This window comes from Phyllobates terribilis, unplaced genomic scaffold, assembly GCF_046119375.1.
Source record: "Phyllobates terribilis strain yellow unplaced genomic scaffold, ASM4611937v1 Scaffold_123__1_contigs__length_5148117, whole genome shotgun sequence".
In the NCBI taxonomy this organism is placed as follows: domain Eukaryota; kingdom Metazoa; phylum Chordata; class Amphibia; order Anura; family Dendrobatidae; genus Phyllobates; species Phyllobates terribilis.
In genome coordinates, this window is record NW_027362883.1 from 552,643 (window position 1) to 570,993 (window position 18,351).

The 18,351-nt window shown below is 41.8% G+C and overlaps 7 non-coding genes across 7 annotated transcripts; all 7 read left to right on the plus strand.

Annotated features, from left to right (window-relative positions):
* The first annotated feature begins 3,265 nt into the window (after positions 1-3,265).
* LOC141202534 (U2 spliceosomal RNA) lies at positions 3,266-3,453 on the plus strand. The gene has a single exon (XR_012273798.1). It is a non-coding gene; the product is annotated as a U2 spliceosomal RNA (small nuclear RNA).
* A 7,148-nt stretch (positions 3,454-10,601) lies between these two features.
* On the plus strand, positions 10,602-10,792 carry LOC141202900 (U2 spliceosomal RNA). Its single transcript, XR_012274046.1, has one exon. It is a non-coding gene; the product is annotated as a U2 spliceosomal RNA (small nuclear RNA).
* Positions 10,793-11,907: 1,115 nt separating this feature from the next.
* On the plus strand, positions 11,908-12,098 carry LOC141202901 (U2 spliceosomal RNA). The gene has a single exon (XR_012274047.1). It is a non-coding gene; the product is annotated as a U2 spliceosomal RNA (small nuclear RNA).
* Positions 12,099-13,213: 1,115 nt separating this feature from the next.
* On the plus strand, positions 13,214-13,404 carry LOC141202448 (U2 spliceosomal RNA). The gene has a single exon (XR_012273720.1). It is a non-coding gene; the product is annotated as a U2 spliceosomal RNA (small nuclear RNA).
* Positions 13,405-14,519: 1,115 nt separating this feature from the next.
* On the plus strand, positions 14,520-14,710 carry LOC141202902 (U2 spliceosomal RNA). The gene has a single exon (XR_012274048.1). It is a non-coding gene; the product is annotated as a U2 spliceosomal RNA (small nuclear RNA).
* A 1,115-nt stretch (positions 14,711-15,825) lies between these two features.
* LOC141202903 (U2 spliceosomal RNA) lies at positions 15,826-16,016 on the plus strand. The gene has a single exon (XR_012274049.1). It is a non-coding gene; the product is annotated as a U2 spliceosomal RNA (small nuclear RNA).
* Positions 16,017-17,131: 1,115 nt separating this feature from the next.
* Positions 17,132-17,322, plus strand: LOC141202904 (U2 spliceosomal RNA). The gene has a single exon (XR_012274050.1). It is a non-coding gene; the product is annotated as a U2 spliceosomal RNA (small nuclear RNA).
* Positions 17,323-18,351: the final 1,029 nt, after the last annotated feature.

Here is an 18,351-nt window from a genome sequence, read left to right on the forward strand (position 1 = left end):
TATTAGTTAAAGCTTTTATTAATGGTGTAAAATGGCAATTTTTAAATTTTTATGGGTCCCCAGATAAAAATGAAAGAGCTGACATGTTAGAGATTTTACCATTATTTATTAATACCTCTGAACCTTTTATCTTGGCAGGTGATTTTAATTGTATTTTAAAGGGTGAAAGTCGGCGCTCTACAGCCGTAAGTAGAAACTATGACAAAACTACCGGTATGTTAAGTAATATTTTAAGTGATTTTAGACTTGTTGATATTTATAAAGAATGCAACAAGACTAGTTCAGTAGAAGCCGGCTTTACCTGGAGCAATTTAAATTGCAGTTCAAGAATAGATTTTATATTCGGTTCAGAACAAATTTTACCTGATAAATGTGAAACCCACGATAATATCTTCTCAGATCATAAATTTTTATCTTTTAGTGTAAAAATTAATGCTAATAAAAAATGTGGGAAAAAAACTTGGAAAATGAATGTATCCCTTTTAAATGATTCTAAGATTTTATCGGATTTTATTGAATTTTATAAAAACTGCAGGAGGAAGAAAGATGTAAATGTCCCTATAAGTGCCTGGTGGGATAAAATGAAAAAAAAAATAAAAGATTTTTTTATTAAGAAAAGCATATATAAAGCAAAAGAAAAGCTAGAATTATATAATAATTTAAATACCCGGTTACAGACCTTATATAAACTTAGAGAAAATGGTCTAGAAGTAGAAAAAGATATTAAAATACTGAAAGAAGAAATAACAAAATCACTAGAACAAAAAGGGAAAGAGCTCATTTTCCGCTCCAGAATAAAACACGTGGAGGAAGACGAAAAATGTTCTAGATATTTTTTTAAAAAAATTAGAGAGAAAAAAACAGTAATTGAAGATATAGATGAAGAGAAAAATATGGGAAAAATTTTGGAAAAGGTACATGGTTACTATTTTAATCTTTTTAATGATAAAAGAATAGATGAAAATATAATGCAAAATTCTCTAGAAGAAATAACATCTGTTTTAGATACCGCCTCCCAAGAGTTTTTATCACAAAACATAACAGAAGAAGAAATTTTACAAACCATAAAAAGTTTTAAAATTGGAAAAGTCCCTGGATCAGACGGTATTCCTATAGAGTTTTATGTAAAATTTTATGATATTTTAAAAGAGGATCTGTTTTATGTTTTTACTGAAGTTTTTAATGATAAGGTTTTATTAAAATCCTGGAAAAAAGGGGAGGTCTCATTATTATATAAGAAAGGTGATAAGACAGACTTAAAAAACTGGAGACCTATAACCCTACTAAACTGTGACTATAAAATAATGGCAAAAATTTGTGCAAACCGCCTTAAAAAAATTATAGGAAAAATAATCCACTCAAACCAAGTATGTGGTGTGCCTGAGCGCAGTATCTGGGACAATCTAAACCTTGTTAAAGACTGTATTGAAGACATTAAAAACAGAAAAGGGAAGATGGCAATTTTATCAATTGACTTCGAAAAAGCTTTTGATCAGATTTCTCATTTTTATCTTTTTAAGGTTTTAGAAAAAATGGGCATACCAGAAAGGTTTTTATTATCTCTTAAAGCGTTTTATAAGGACTGCACAAGTAAGATTTTAGTAAATGGTTTCAAGACACAAGATGTTTTTTTAAAATCAGGGGTAAAACAGGGGTGCCCCCTGTCCCCACTACTTTTTATTTGTGCTCTTGAGCCACTTTTATGTGCAATCCGTAGAGATAGACAAATATGTGGTATCCCTCTACCTGGAAGCAAAGGAACAGAAGCAAAAGTGGTGGGTTACATGGACGATGTGGCGGTCCTTTGCCGAGATGCACCATCACTACAAAACTCACTCAAACAGATCCAATCCTTTTGTACAGCTTCTGGTTTTAAGGTTAATTTTAATAAGAGTAGTATTTTAAATATTGGGGAGATGATTTTACACGATGTTTTTATTCCAATAACTGACTCTATTAATATTTTAGGTATTTCTTTCTGTGAATCCAATAATGGTCTAAATAACTGGGAGGCGGTAGCTCAGAAAGTGAATACGAAAATATGTATGTGGAATATGAGAAAATTAACGATGGAGGGTAAAGTATTAATTATAAAAATGGTAATTTTGCCTCTTTTATTGTATTTGAGTTTGGTTTTCCCTCCCCCTGTAAATATTTTAAAAAAGATCACTAAAGCATGTTTTACTTTTTTCTGGAGTTCTAAGATGGAGAAATTAAAAAGAGAAATTGTAACAAAACCAAAGCTCAAAGGTGGGAAAGACTTTCCAGATTTTAGTAGGTTCCTTTTAATTAAATTTTTTTGCTTCTGTTTTAATGCCCTTTTTAAAAATCACTATTGGTCCTTTTTTATGCGCTATAACACTTTTTTTTATGAGAAAGTTTGGGTGGTTTGAAACGGTTTTATCATCTCCATATGCTTTTAAACTGCCAACGCATTATTTAATTTTAGAAAAAATAGTGATTCATTTTAATTTAGGGGGTAAAGAAGCGGGAGATCTACAAAATAGTAAGAAATTAATTAAAAGTCTTTGTAAAAATGAAGAGTTATGTAACATTGAGCGCTATGATGATGAACAAATATTGAATATATGGAAAGTCATTAATGCAAAATATCTTTTTAATATACAGAAAGATTTGGCTTGGAGCTGCGCACACCAATGTCTTCCGTGCCGGGCATTCCAACATAGAAGAGGACTCGTGAGGTCTGCCATTTGCCCAAGAAGCGGATGTCAAGAGGAGGAATCAGTGAAACATCTACTATGGACTTGTCCTTTTGCAAAAGCGTTCTGGAGAAAATTGCTCCCTCTGATGGAAAAAGTGGCAGACCTCAAAGACTTTAACTACGCCACAATACTTTATGGACTTATGGAATGCCCAACAGAAGACCAAAAAATTATGGCATGGAAGACAATAAATTGCGCCAAAATAGCTCTCTGGAAAGCCCGAAATATTTTAATTTTTAATCATGATGAATTGTCTTTAAATGATGTTTTTAGTTTTTGTTTAAGTGAAATGTATGTATATTTTTTATTAGATAAAAAAAATAATCCAAATATCTCCCTAAAATGGGATGTCAATGTATGGAACACATTTTGAATTTTTGTAACATTTTATTAATTTGAATATATGCAAATTTTTATCCTATTTGAATAATTTATGTTTTTAAGTCTCGTATGTTTCGAGACAATGTATAAAAATTTGTAATGATGTAAAATGTTGCTTTTATTTCTGTACATCTGTGTAATTTTTAAATAAAACTGGTTTTATCCCTGTGAGGGGATAGCCAAATTAAAAAAAAAATCTGTTCTTATCAGTTTAATATCTGATACGTCCCCTATCTGGGGACCATATATTAAATGGATTTTTAGAACAGGGAGATGGAAAAAGAGCTTGCTCTGTCCACTCCACGCATTGACCTGGTATTGCAGTATCTCCAGGACCGGTGCACCCCTTCTTTAATGCAGTTTCTAAAATCAGAAAGAATTGAATTCAATGTTTTTTGTTCATTTTGCTTGTTTGTCGGATTTTGGGATGGACTCTTTGGCTTTGCTTTTCTTCTCCTCATTGGATTTTTCATGTTCAAAGTTGCAGAAGCCAGATTACAAGCTCATTTTGGTTCAACTTCAGCAACTGTGCATTGCATTGCCATGTAATGTGATGCAATGCTATCTTTCTAGCTCTCCCTTTTTACTTCCTTTTGGATAAACAGACATATTAGGCAAGCATTTTGGAGCTTTCACCTAAATAACTACAGGTGGTGAGATAAGCTGCACAATATAATTGACCTTTCAGTATATTGTTGCACACACACCATCTATTTAGCAAATGCCCTTGTTATCAACAGCAGCCTTTTAACCCCTTAAGCCCCGCGGGTGGTTTGCACGTTAATGACCGGGCCAATTTTTACAATTCTGACCACTGTCACTTTATGAGGTATTTACTCTCGAACGCTTCAACGGATCCCCCTGATTCTGAGATTGTTTTTTCGTGACATATTGTACTTCATGATTGTGGAAAAATTTCTTCGATATCACTTGCGTTTATTTGTGAAAAAAACGGAAATTTGGCGAAAATTTTGAAAATTTAGCAATTTTCAAAATTTGAATTTTTAAGCCCTGAAATCAGAGCGATATGTCACACAAAAGAGTTAATAAATAACATTTCCCACATGTCTACTTTACATCAGCACAATTTTGGAACCAAAATTTTTTTTTGTTAGGGAGCTATAAGGGTTAAAAGTTGACCAGCGATTTCTCATTTTTCCAACAAAATTTACAAAACCATTTTTTTAGGGACCACATCACATTTGAAGTCACTTTGAGAGGTCTTTATGACAGAAAATACCCAAAAGTGACACCATTCTAAAAACTGCACCCCTCAAGGTGCTCAAAACCACATTGAAGAACTTTATTAAACCTTCAGGTGCTTCACAGGAATTTTTTGAATGTGGAAGAAAAAAATGAACATTTAACTTTTTTCACAAAAATGTTAATTTAGACCCAATTTTTTTTATTTTCACAGGGGTAACAAGAAAAAATGGACCCCAAAATTTGTTGTGCAATTTCCCCTGGGCACGCAGATACCCAATATTTGGGGAAAAAATACTGTTTGGGCGCACGGCAGGGCTCGGAAGGGAAGGAGCGCTATTTGACTTTTTGATTGTAAAATTTGCTTGAATAATTAGCGGACGCCATGTTGTCTTTGGAGAGCCCATGTGTGCCCAAACTTTGGAGCTCCCCCACAAGTGACCCCATTTTGGAAACTAGACCCACCAAGGCACCTTTCTAGATGCATAGTGAGCACTTGGAACCCCCAGGTGCTTCACAAATTGATTCGTAACAATGAAAAAGTGAAAAAAAAAACACTTTTTCATTTTTATGAATCAATTTGTGAAGCACCTGAGTGTTCCAAGTGCTCACAATGCATCTAGATAGGTGCCTTGGGGGGTCTAGTTTCCAAAATGGGGTCACTTGTGGGGGAGCTCCAATGTTTGGGCACACAGCGGCTCTCCAAACGCAACATGGTGTCGCTAACAATTTGAGCCGATTTTCCGTTAAATTTGTTAGAGGACACCATGTTGCATTTAGAGAGTCCCTGTGTGCCCAAACATTGGAGCTCCCCCACAAGTGACTCCATTTTGGAAACTAGACCCCCCAAGGCACCTATCTAGATGCATAGTGAGCACTTGGAACCCCCAGGTGCTTCACAAATTGATTCGTAACAATGAAAAAGTGAAAAAAAAAACACTTTTTCATTTGTATGAATCAATTTGTGAAGCACCTGAGGGTTCCAAGTGCTCACTATGCATCTAGATAGGTGCCTTGGGTGGTCTAGTTTCCAAAATTGGGTCACTTGTGGGGGAGCTCCAATATTTGGGCACACAGCGGCTCTCTAAATGCAACATGGTGTCCGCTAACAAATTTAACGCAAAATTGGCTCAAATTGTTAGCGACACCATGTTGCGTTTGGAGAGCTGCTGTGTGCCCAAACATTGGAGCTCCCCCACAAGTGACCCCATTTTGGAAACTAGACCCCCCAAGGCACCTATCTAGATGCATAGTGAGCACTTGGAACCCCCAGGTGCTTCACAAATTGATTCGTAACAATGAAAAAGTGAAAAAAAAAACACTTTTTCATTTTTATGAATCAATTTGTGAAGCACCTGGGGGTTCCAACTGCTCACTATGCATCTAGATAGGTGCCTTGGGGGGTCTAGTTTCCAAAATGGGGTCACTTGTGGGAGAGCTCCAATGTTTGGGCACACAGGGACTCTCTAAATGCAACATGGTATCCGCTAACAAATTGAATGGAAAATCGGCTCAAATTGTTAGCGGACACCACATTGCGTTTGGAGAGCTTCTCTGTGCCCAAACTTTGGAGCTCCCCCACAAGTGACCCCATTTTGGAAACTAGACCCCCCAAGGCACCTTTCTAGATGCATAGTGAGCACTTGGAACCCCCAGGTGCTTCACAAATTGATTCGTAATAATGAAAAAGTGAAAAAAAAAAACACTTTTTCATTTTTACGAATCAATTTGTGAAGCACCTAGGGGTTCCAAGTGCTCACTATGCATCTAGATAGGTGCCTTGGGGGGTCTAGTTTCCAAAATGGGGTCACTTGTGGGGGAGCTCCAATGTTTGGGCACACAGGGACTCTCTAAATGCAACATGGTATCCGCTAACAAATTGAATGGAAAATCGGCTCAAATTGTTAGCGGACACCACATTGCGTTTGGAGAGCCCCTCTGTGCCCAAACTTTGGAGCTCCCCCACAAGTGACCCCATTTTGGAAACTAGACCCCCCAAGGAACCTTTCTAGATGCATAGTGAGCACTTGGAACCCCCAGGTGCTTCACAAATTGATTCGTAATAATGAAAAAGTGAAAAAAAAAACACTTTTTCATTTTTACGAATTAATTTGTGAAGCACCTAGGGGTTCCAAGTGCTCACTATGCATCTAGATAGGTGCCTTGGGGGGTCTAGTTTCCAAAATGGGGTCACTTGTGGAGGAGCTCCAATGTTTGGGCACACAGGGACTCTCCAAATGCAACATGATATCCGCTAACAATTTGAGCCGACAATTTGTTAGCGGGTATCATGTTGCATTTGGAGAGTCCCTGTGTGCCCAAACATTGGAGCTCCCCCACAAGTGACCCCATTTTGGAAACTAGACCCCCCAAGGCACCTATCTAGATTCATAGTGAGCACTTGGAACCCCAGGTTCTTCACAAATTGATTCATAAAAATGAAAAAGTGTTTTTTTTTTCACTTTTTCATTTTTACGAATCAATTTGTGAAGCACCTGGGGGTTCCAAGTGCTCACTATGCATCTAGAAAGGTGCCTTGGTGGGTCTAGTTTCCAAAATGGGGTCACTTGTGGGGGAGCTCCAAAGTTTGTGCACAGAGGGGCTCTCCAAACGCAATGTGGTGTCCGCTAACAATTTGAGCCGATTTTCCATTCAATTTGTTAGCGGATACCATGTTGCATTTAGAGAGTCCCTGTGTGCCCAAACATTGGAGCTCCCCCACAAGTGACCCCATTTTGGAAACTAGACCCCCCAAGGCACCTATCTAGATTCATAGTGAGCACTTGGAACCCCAGGTGCTTCACAAATTGATTCATAAAAATGAAAAAGTGTTTTTTTTTTCACTTTTTCATTTTTACGAATCAATTTGTGAAGCACCTGGGGGTTCCAAGTGCTCACTATGCATCTAGAAAGGTGCCTTGGGGGGTCTAGTTTCCAAAATGGGGTCACTTGTGGGGGAGCTCCAAAGTTTGGGCACAGAGGGGCTCTCCAAACGCAATGTGGTGTCCGCTAACAATTTGAGCCGATTTTCCATTCAATTTGTTAGCGGATACCATGTTGCATTTAGAGAGTCCCTGTGTGCCCAAACATTGGAGCTCCCCCACAAGTGACCCCATTTTGGAAACTAGACCCCCCAAGGCACCTATCTAGATTCATAGTGAGCACTTGGAACCCCAGGTGCTTCACAAATTGATTCATAAAAATGAAAAAGTGTTTTATTTTCACTTTTTCATTTTTACGAATCAATTTGTGAAGCACATGGGGGTTCTAAGTGCTCACTATGCATCTAGATAGGTGCCTTGGGGGGTCTAGTTTCCAAAATGGGGTCACTTGTGGGGGAGCTCCAATGTTTGGACACACAGGGGCTCTCCAAACGCAACATGGCGTCCGCTAACAATTTGAGCCGATTTTCCATTCAATTTGTTAGCGGACACCATGTCGCGTTTGGAGAGCCCTTGATGTGCCTAAACAGTGGAGCTCCCCCACAAGTGTCCCCATTTTGGAAACTATACCCCTCAAAGATTTTATTAAGGTGTATAGTGAACATTTTGAACCCAGAGGTACGGCACATTATTTGTTTACATTAGGTCATCATATTGAATAAGTTTTCATTATTCTTGAGCGCAAGTGCTCGCTACTTGAGTTTGCATCGGGTACTCAGGTATGCACCATGTACAGCGTGTGCTCGAGTGACATGCTCGAGTCCCTGCTCCGCATGTTTCACGGTTATTAGACACCCAAAAAAAAACATGCGGGGATCGCTCGTGCATGGCAGGCAATCCCCATAAAGTTTTTTGGCCGCGAAGCATATGGGGCAGAGACTCGAGCATGTCACTCAAATACCCACGATACTAAATGCATACCAGAGCACCCGATGCAAACTCAAGTAGCGAGCACTTGCTCTCAACACTAGTCGCCATATCGTCATCTTTTTTTCTTACTTTTGAAAAAAATCCCAACCCCAGCCCTAACCCTAGCACAACCCTAGCCCCAGCACAACCCTAGCCCCAGCACAACCCTAGCCCCAGCACAACCCTAGCCCCAGCACAGCCCTAGCCCCAAACCCAGCCCTAACCCTAGCCCAATCCTAACTCAAGAGTTTATTTTTGACGCCGTTCCTTGTGCGGTATAAGTGATTAGACGACTTTATTCTTCGGGTCGGTGTGATTACAGCAATGCCAGAATCATATGGGGTTTTTATGACTGACAGCTGTCACACACTAAAAGACGCATTTTTTGTAAAATCTAGTTTTTGCATCGCCATATTTTGAGAGCTATAATTTTTCCAGATTTTGGCAGACAGTCATGTGACGGCTCGTTTTTTGCAGGATGACTTGACGTTGTTATTGGTGCCATTTTCAGGCACGTGACATTTTTTGATCGCTTTCTATTCCGATTTTTGGGAGGCAGAATAAACAAAAACCAACAATTCAGGAATTGTTTTTTTTTTTTTTTTTTATTCTGTTCCGCGTGTGGTAAAATTGATGAGGCAGCTTTACTCTTCGGGTCAGTACGTTTACAGCGGTACCACATTTGTATCATTTTTCTATGTTTTGGCGCTTATACACAATAAAAGCTATTTTATAGAAAAAAATATTTTTTAGTATCGCTTTATTCTGAGAGCTATAACTTTTTTATTTTTCGGCTGATGGAGCTATATTGCGGCTTGTTTTTTGCGGGACGAGATTACGTTTTCAGCGGTATCATTTTTATTTATATGCGTCTTTTTGATCGCGTGTTATTCCACTTTTTGTTTGGCGGTATGGTGATAAAGCATTGTTTTTTGCTTGGTTTTTTTTTTTTTTTTTTTACCGTGTTCACTGAAGGGGTTAACTAGTGGGACAGTTTTATAAGTCAGGTTGTTCCGGACGCGGCGATACCAAATATGTGTACTTTTATTGTTTTTTTTTTATTTTTTTTATAATAATATTTATTGATGGGTACATTATATTTTTATTTTTGGTGTATTATTTTTTTTATTTTTTTATAATATTTTTGCACATTTTTTTTTTTTTTTTTTTCCACTTTCACACAGTTTATACACTTTATTACTTTGTCCCACTCTGGGACTTTCACTTTTTTTTTTCTGATCGCCTGCATGGCACAGGAATGGAGCACCATCCCTATGCCATGCAAGCTGTCAGAAATGCACAGTGTGAAGATTGCTTGGAGATGCACTGCGCATGTCCAAGCAATCTTCCTGCTCTCTGGTGACCCGGATGTTGTCATGACGACATCGGGTCGTCATGGCAACACCCGGGAAGCCTTTGCAGACTGCGCTGGAAGCCGGAAGAGGAGGTGAGTATCGCCGATCACCTCCCCTTGCCCCCGCAATGCCGCGATCGACTTCGATCGACTTCGATCGCAGCATCGCGGGGGTTAATGTGCTGGGAGCGGTGCGTGACCGCTCCCTGCACATAGTACCGGGTGTCAGCTGTGACAATCAGCTGACACCCGGCGGCGATCGCGCCCGCACAGCCTGTGTGCGGGCGCGATCGCGATGACGTACTAATACGGGTCTGGCTCTTAAGTCCCAGGGCACAGACGCGTATTAGTACGTCAGATGTTATTAAGGGGTTAAACTCACCTGAGCTAACAGGTATGTGCGCTGGTTACTCTGCTGCGCTTAAAATTTCTTTTTTGGTTTGCTACAATGCCTTTTCTGAAACGTTGTCTCCTTCTGCTGGAACACTGACTTCTTTCATTTAATGCCTGCAGACTATAAAAGAGAACCCAACCCAAAAAGTTTGGTTGATTAGTCTGTGGCATTCTGTTAAACTGTTGCTTATGGCGGTCTCTGTGAGCTTCTCAGCGACATTCAGCCAGCCAGGTATCCTGCCTGCAGTAGATGGAATGTGGCAATGGAACGCTGGCTGCGCGTGTCATAATAGGCTCTGAGCCTTTATATACCTGTGCACAGCAGCAGCCACCTTCAGTCTGCTGCTGGACAGCCAGCAGCAGCAGCAGCAGGAGAGGTATGTAATCAGGAGCCCTCCTGCTAAGGGTAGACAGCTGCTCGTTCCACCCCACCCCCCGCCTTAATTGGTTCTCCTCCCTTCCAACGGTGTTGAGGCGGGTGGGAACAGCAGGGGGTGAAGGTGCTGTGTTTAAAGAGGTGGAGTTATGCAGATCTAAAACGCGTGGATTGCAGCAGCAGCAAGCCGAAAAGTGCAGGCATGTAAGGGATCTAGAGGTTGACAACATGTCTTCTTAACGGGAGTCCAGGAGCTCATCTCCACAAATGGACTTTTCAGGATCCTTGGGTGGCTCCGTAGTTTGAAACCAATTCTGGTTATCGCTTCTCGGCCTTTTGGCTAAGATCAAGTGTAGTATCTGTTCTTATCAGTTTAATATCTGATACGTCCCCTATCTGGGGACCATATATTAAATGGATTTTTAGAACAGGGAGATGGAAAAAGAGCTTGCTCTGTCCACTCCACGCATTGACCTGGTATTGCAGTATCTCCAGGACCGGTGCACCCCTTCTTTAATGCAGTTTCTAAAATCAGAAAGAATTGAATTCAATGTTTTTTGTTCATTTTGCTTGTTTGTCGGATTTTGGGATGGACTCTTTGGCTTTGCTTTTCTTCTCCTCATTGGATTTTTCATGTTCAAAGTTGCAGAAGCCAGATTACAAGCTCATTTTGGTTCAACTTCAGCAACTGTGCATTGCATTGCCATGTAATGTGATGCAATGCTATCTTTCTAGCTCTCCCTTTTTACTTCCTTTTGGATAAACAGACATATTAGGCAAGCATTTTGGAGCTTTCACCTAAATAACTACAGGTGGTGAGATAAGCTGCACAATATAATTGACCTTTCAGTATATTGTTGCACACACACCATCTATTTAGCAAATGCCCTTGTTATCAACAGCAGCCTTTTAAACTCACCTGAGCTAACAGGTATGTGCGCTGGTTACTCTGCTGCGCTTAAAATTTCTTTTTTGGTTTGCTACAATGCCTTTTCTGAAACGTTGTCTCCTTCTGCTGGAACACTGACTTCTTTCATTTAATGCCTGCAGACTATAAAAGAGAACCCAACCCAAAAAGTTTGGTTGATTAGTCTGTGGCATTCTGTTAAACTGTTGCTTATGGCGGTCTCTGTGAGCTTCTCAGCGACATTCAGCCAGCCAGGTATCCTGCCTGCAGTAGATGGAATGTGGCAATGGAACGCTGGCTGCGCGTGTCATAATAGGCTCTGAGCCTTTATATACCTGTGCACAGCAGCAGCCACCTTCAGTCTGCTGCTGGACAGCCAGCAGCAGCAGCAGCAGGAGAGGTATGTAATCAGGAGCCCTCCTGCTAAGGGTAGACAGCTGCTCGTTCCACCCCACCCCCCGCCTTAATTGGTTCTCCTCCCTTCCAACGGTGTTGAGGCGGGTGGGAACAGCAGGGGGTGAAGGTGCTGTGTTTAAAGAGGTGGAGTTATGCAGATCTAAAACGCGTGGATTGCAGCAGCAGCAAGCCGAAAAGTGCAGGCATGTAAGGGATCTAGAGGTTGACAACATGTCTTCTTAACGGGAGTCCAGGAGCTCATCTCCACAAATGGACTTTTCAGGATCCTTGGGTGGCTCCGTAGTTTGAAACCAATTCTGGTTATCGCTTCTCGGCCTTTTGGCTAAGATCAAGTGTAGTATCTGTTCTTATCAGTTTAATATCTGATACGTCCCCTATCTGGGGACCATATATTAAATGGATTTTTAGAACAGGGAGATGGAAAAAGAGCTTGCTCTGTCCACTCCACGCATTGACCTGGTATTGCAGTATCTCCAGGACCGGTGCACCCCTTCTTTAATGCAGTTTCTAAAATCAGAAAGAATTGAATTCAATGTTTTTTGTTCATTTTGCTTGTTTGTCGGATTTTGGGATGGACTCTTTGGCTTTGCTTTTCTTCTCCTCATTGGATTTTTCATGTTCAAAGTTGCAGAAGCCAGATTACAAGCTCATTTTGGTTCAACTTCAGCAACTGTGCATTGCATTGCCATGTAATGTGATGCAATGCTATCTTTCTAGCTCTCCCTTTTTACTTCCTTTTGGATAAACAGACATATTAGGCAAGCATTTTGGAGCTTTCACCTAAATAACTACAGGTGGTGAGATAAGCTGCACAATATAATTGACCTTTCAGTATATTGTTGCACACACACCATCTATTTAGCAAATGCCCTTGTTATCAACAGCAGCCTTTTAAACTCACCTGAGCTAACAGGTATGTGCGCTGGTTACTCTGCTGCGCTTAAAATTTCTTTTTTGGTTTGCTACAATGCCTTTTCTGAAACGTTGTCTCCTTCTGCTGGAACACTGACTTCTTTCATTTAATGCCTGCAGACTATAAAAGAGAACCCAACCCAAAAAGTTTGGTTGATTAGTCTGTGGCATTCTGTTAAACTGTTGCTTATGGCGGTCTCTGTGAGCTTCTCAGCGACATTCAGCCAGCCAGGTATCCTGCCTGCAGTAGATGGAATGTGGCAATGGAACGCTGGCTGCGCGTGTCATAATAGGCTCTGAGCCTTTATATACCTGTGCACAGCAGCAGCCACCTTCAGTCTGCTGCTGGACAGCCAGCAGCAGCAGCAGCAGGAGAGGTATGTAATCAGGAGCCCTCCTGCTAAGGGTAGACAGCTGCTCGTTCCACCCCACCCCCCGCCTTAATTGGTTCTCCTCCCTTCCAACGGTGTTGAGGCGGGTGGGAACAGCAGGGGGTGAAGGTGCTGTGTTTAAAGAGGTGGAGTTATGCAGATCTAAAACGCGTGGATTGCAGCAGCAGCAAGCCGAAAAGTGCAGGCATGTAAGGGATCTAGAGGTTGACAACATGTCTTCTTAACGGGAGTCCAGGAGCTCATCTCCACAAATGGACTTTTCAGGATCCTTGGGTGGCTCCGTAGTTTGAAACCAATTCTGGTTATCGCTTCTCGGCCTTTTGTCTAAGATCAAGTGTAGTATCTGTTCTTATCAGTTTAATATCTGATACGTCCCCTATCTGGGGACCATATATTAAATGGATTTTTAGAACAGGGAGATGGAAAAAGAGCTTGCTCTGTCCACTCCACGCATTGACCTGGTATTGCAGTATCTCCAGGACCGGTGCACCCCTTCTTTAATGCAGTTTCTAAAATCAGAAAGAATTGAATTCAATGTTTTTTGTTCATTTTGCTTGTTTGTCGGATTTTGGGATGGACTCTTTGGCTTTGCTTTTCTTCTCCTCATTGGATTTTTCATGTTCAAAGTTGCAGAAGCCAGATTACAAGCTCATTTTGGTTCAACTTCAGCAACTGTGCATTGCATTGCCATGTAATGTGATGCAATGCTATCTTTCTAGCTCTCCCTTTTTACTTCCTTTTGGATAAACAGACATATTAGGCAAGCATTTTGGAGCTTTCACCTAAATAACTACAGGTGGTGAGATAAGCTGCACAATATAATTGACCTTTCAGTATATTGTTGCACACACACCATCTATTTAGCAAATGCCCTTGTTATCAACAGCAGCCTTTTAAACTCACCTGAGCTAACAGGTATGTGCGCTGGTTACTCTGCTGCGCTTAAAATTTCTTTTTTGGTTTGCTACAATGCCTTTTCTGAAACGTTGTCTCCTTCTGCTGGAACACTGACTTCTTTCATTTAATGCCTGCAGACTATAAAAGAGAACCCAACCCAAAAAGTTTGGTTGATTAGTCTGTGGCATTCTGTTAAACTGTTGCTTATGGCGGTCTCTGTGAGCTTCTCAGCGACATTCAGCCAGCCAGGTATCCTGCCTGCAGTAGATGGAATGTGGCAATGGAACGCTGGCTGCGCGTGTCATAATAGGCTCTGAGCCTTTATATACCTGTGCACAGCAGCAGCCACCTTCAGTCTGCTGCTGGACAGCCAGCAGCAGCAGCAGCAGGAGAGGTATGTAATCAGGAGCCCTCCTGCTAAGGGTAGACAGCTGCTCGTTCCACCCCACCCCCCGCCTTAATTGGTTCTCCTCCCTTCCAACGGTGTTGAGGCGGGTGGGAACAGCAGGGGGTGAAGGTGCTGTGTTTAAAGAGGTGGAGTTATGCAGATCTAAAACGCGTGGATTGCAGCAGCAGCAAGCCGAAAAGTGCAGGCATGTAAGGGATCTAGAGGTTGACAACATGTCTTCTTAACGGGAGTCCAGGAGCTCATCTCCACAAATGGACTTTTCAGGATCCTTGGGTGGCTCCGTAGTTTGAAACCAATTCTGGTTATCGCTTCTCGGCCTTTTGGCTAAGATCAAGTGTAGTATCTGTTCTTATCAGTTTAATATCTGATACGTCCCCTATCTGGGGACCATATATTAAATGGATTTTTAGAACAGGGAGATGGAAAAAGAGCTTGCTCTGTCCACTCCACGCATTGACCTGGTATTGCAGTATCTCCAGGACCGGTGCACCCCTTCTTTAATGCAGTTTCTAAAATCAGAAAGAATTGAATTCAATGTTTTTTGTTCATTTTGCTTGTTTGTCGGATTTTGGGATGGACTCTTTGGCTTTGCTTTTCTTCTCCTCATTGGATTTTTCATGTTCAAAGTTGCAGAAGCCAGATTACAAGCTCATTTTGGTTCAACTTCAGCAACTGTGCATTGCATTGCCATGTAATGTGATGCAATGCTATCTTTCTAGCTCTCCCTTTTTACTTCCTTTTGGATAAACAGACATATTAGGCAAGCATTTTGGAGCTTTCACCTAAATAACTACAGGTGGTGAGATAAGCTGCACAATATAATTGACCTTTCAGTATATTGTTGCACACACACCATCTATTTAGCAAATGCCCTTGTTATCAACAGCAGCCTTTTAAACTCACCTGAGCTAACAGGTATGTGCGCTGGTTACTCTGCTGCGCTTAAAATTTCTTTTTTGGTTTGCTACAATGCCTTTTCTGAAACGTTGTCTCCTTCTGCTGGAACACTGACTTCTTTCATTTAATGCCTGCAGACTATAAAAGAGAACCCAACCCAAAAAGTTTGGTTGATTAGTCTGTGGCATTCTGTTAAACTGTTGCTTATGGCGGTCTCTGTGAGCTTCTCAGCGACATTCAGCCAGCCAGGTATCCTGCCTGCAGTAGATGGAATGTGGCAATGGAACGCTGGCTGCGCGTGTCATAATAGGCTCTGAGCCTTTATATACCTGTGCACAGCAGCAGCCACCTTCAGTCTGCTGCTGGACAGCCAGCAGCAGCAGCAGCAGGAGAGGTATGTAATCAGGAGCCCTCCTGCTAAGGGTAGACAGCTGCTCGTTCCACCCCACCCCCCGCCTTAATTGGTTCTCCTCCCTTCCAACGGTGTTGAGGCGGGTGGGAACAGCAGGGGGTGAAGGTGCTGTGTTTAAAGAGGTGGAGTTATGCAGATCTAAAACGCGTGGATTGCAGCAGCAGCAAGCCGAAAAGTGCAGGCATGTAAGGGATCTAGAGGTTGACAACATGTCTTCTTAACGGGAGTCCAGGAGCTCATCTCCACAAATGGACTTTTCAGGATCCTTGGGTGGCTCCGTAGTTTGAAACCAATTCTGGTTATCGCTTCTCGGCCTTTTGGCTAAGATCAAGTGTAGTATCTGTTCTTATCAGTTTAATATCTGATACGTCCCCTATCTGGGGACCATATATTAAATGGATTTTTAGAACAGGGAGATGGAAAAAGAGCTTGCTCTGTCCACTCCACGCATTGACCTGGTATTGCAGTATCTCCAGGACCGGTGCACCCCTTCTTTAATGCAGTTTCTAAAATCAGAAAGAATTGAATTCAATGTTTTTTGTTCATTTTGCTTGTTTGTCGGATTTTGGGATGGACTCTTTGGCTTTGCTTTTCTTCTCCTCATTGGATTTTTCATGTTCAAAGTTGCAGAAGCCAGATTACAAGCTCATTTTGGTTCAACTTCAGCAACTGTGCATTGCATTGCCATGTAATGTGATGCAATGCTATCTTTCTAGCTCTCCCTTTTTACTTCCTTTTGGATAAACAGACATATTAGGCAAGCATTTTGGAGCTTTCACCTAAATAACTACAGGTGGTGAGATAAGCTGCACAATATAATTGACCTTTCAGTATATTGTTGCACACACACCATCTATTTAGCAAATGCCCTTGTTATCAACAGCAGCCTTTTAAACTCACCTGAGCTAACAGGTATGTGCGCTGGTTACTCTGCTGCGCTTAAAATTTCTTTTTTGGTTTGCTACAATGCCTTTTCTGAAACGTTGTCTCCTTCTGCTGGAACACTGACTTCTTTCATTTAATGCCTGCAGACTATAAAAGAGAACCCAACCCAAAAAGTTTGGTTGATTAGTCTGTGGCATTCTGTTAAACTGTTGCTTATGGCGGTCTCTGTGAGCTTCTCAGCGACATTCAGCCAGCCAGGTATCCTGCCTGCAGTAGATGGAATGTGGCAATGGAACGCTGGCTGCGCGTGTCATAATAGGCTCTGAGCCTTTATATACCTGTGCACAGCAGCAGCCACCTTCAGTCTGCTGCTGGACAGCCAGCAGCAGCAGCAGCAGGAGAGGTATGTAATCAGGAGCCCTCCTGCTAAGGGTAGACAGCTGCTCGTTCCACCCCACCCCCCGCCTTAATTGGTTCTCCTCCCTTCCAACGGTGTTGAGGCGGGTGGGAACAGCAGGGGGTGAAGGTGCTGTGTTTAAAGAGGTGGAGTTATGCAGATCTAAAACGCGTGGATTGCAGCAGCAGCAAGCCGAAAAGTGCAGGCATGTAAGGGATCTAGAGGTTGACAACATGTCTTCTTAACGGGAGTCCAGGAGCTCATCTCCACAAATGGACTTTTCAGGATCCTTGGGTGGCTCCGTAGTTTGAAACCAATTCTGGTTATCGCTTCTCGGCCTTTTGGCTAAGATCAAGTGTAGTATCTGTTCTTATCAGTTTAATATCTGATACGTCCCCTATCTGGGGACCATATATTAAATGGATTTTTAGAACAGGGAGATGGAAAAAGAGCTTGCTCTGTCCACTCCACGCATTGACCTGGTATTGCAGTATCTCCAGGACCGGTGCACCCCTTCTTTAATGCAGTTTCTAAAATCAGAAAGAATTGAATTCAATGTTTTTTGTTCATTTTGCTTGTTTGTCGGATTTTGGGATGGACTCTTTGGCTTTGCTTTTCTTCTCCTCATTGGATTTTTCATGTTCAAAGTTGCAGAAGCCAGATTACAAGCTCATTTTGGTTCAACTTCAGCAACTGTGCATTGCATTGCCATGTAATGTGATGCAATGCTATCTTTCTAGCTCTCCCTTTTTACTTCCTTTTGGATAAACAGACATATTAGGCAAGCATTTTGGAGCTTTCACCTAAATAACTACAGGTGGTGAGATAAGCTGCACAATATAATTGACCTTTCAGTATATTGTTGCACACACACCATCTATTTAGCAAATGCCCTTGTTATCAACAGCAGCCTTTTAAACTCACCTGAGCTAACAGGTATGTGCGCTGGTTACTCTGCTGCGCTTAAAATTTCTTTTTTGGTTTGCTACAATGCCTTTTCTGAAACGTTGTCTCCTTCTGCTGGAACACTGACTTCTTTCATTTAATGCCTGCAGACTATAAAAGAGAACCCAACCCAAAAAGTTTGGTTGATTAGTCTGTGGCATTCTGTTAAACTGTTGCTTATGGCGGTCTCTGTGAGCTTCTCAGCGACATTCAGCCAGCCAGGTATCCTGCCTGCAGTAGATGGAATGTGGCAATGGAACGCTGGCTGCGCGTGTCATAATAGGCTCTGAGCCTTTATATACCTGTGCACAGCAGCAGCCACCTTCAGTCTGCTGCTGGACAGCCAGCAGCAGCAGCAGCAGGAGAGGTATGTAATCAGGAGCCCTCCTGCTAAGGGTAGACAGCTGCTCGTTCCACCCCACCCCCCGCCTTAATTGGTTCTCCTCCCTTCCAACGGTGTTGAGGCGGGTGGGAACAGCAGGGGGTGAAGGTGCTGTGTTTAAAGAGGTGGAGTTATGCAGATCTAAAACGCGTGGATTGCAGCAGCAGCAAGCCGAAAAGTGCAGGCATGTAAGGGATCTAGAGGTTGACAACATGTCT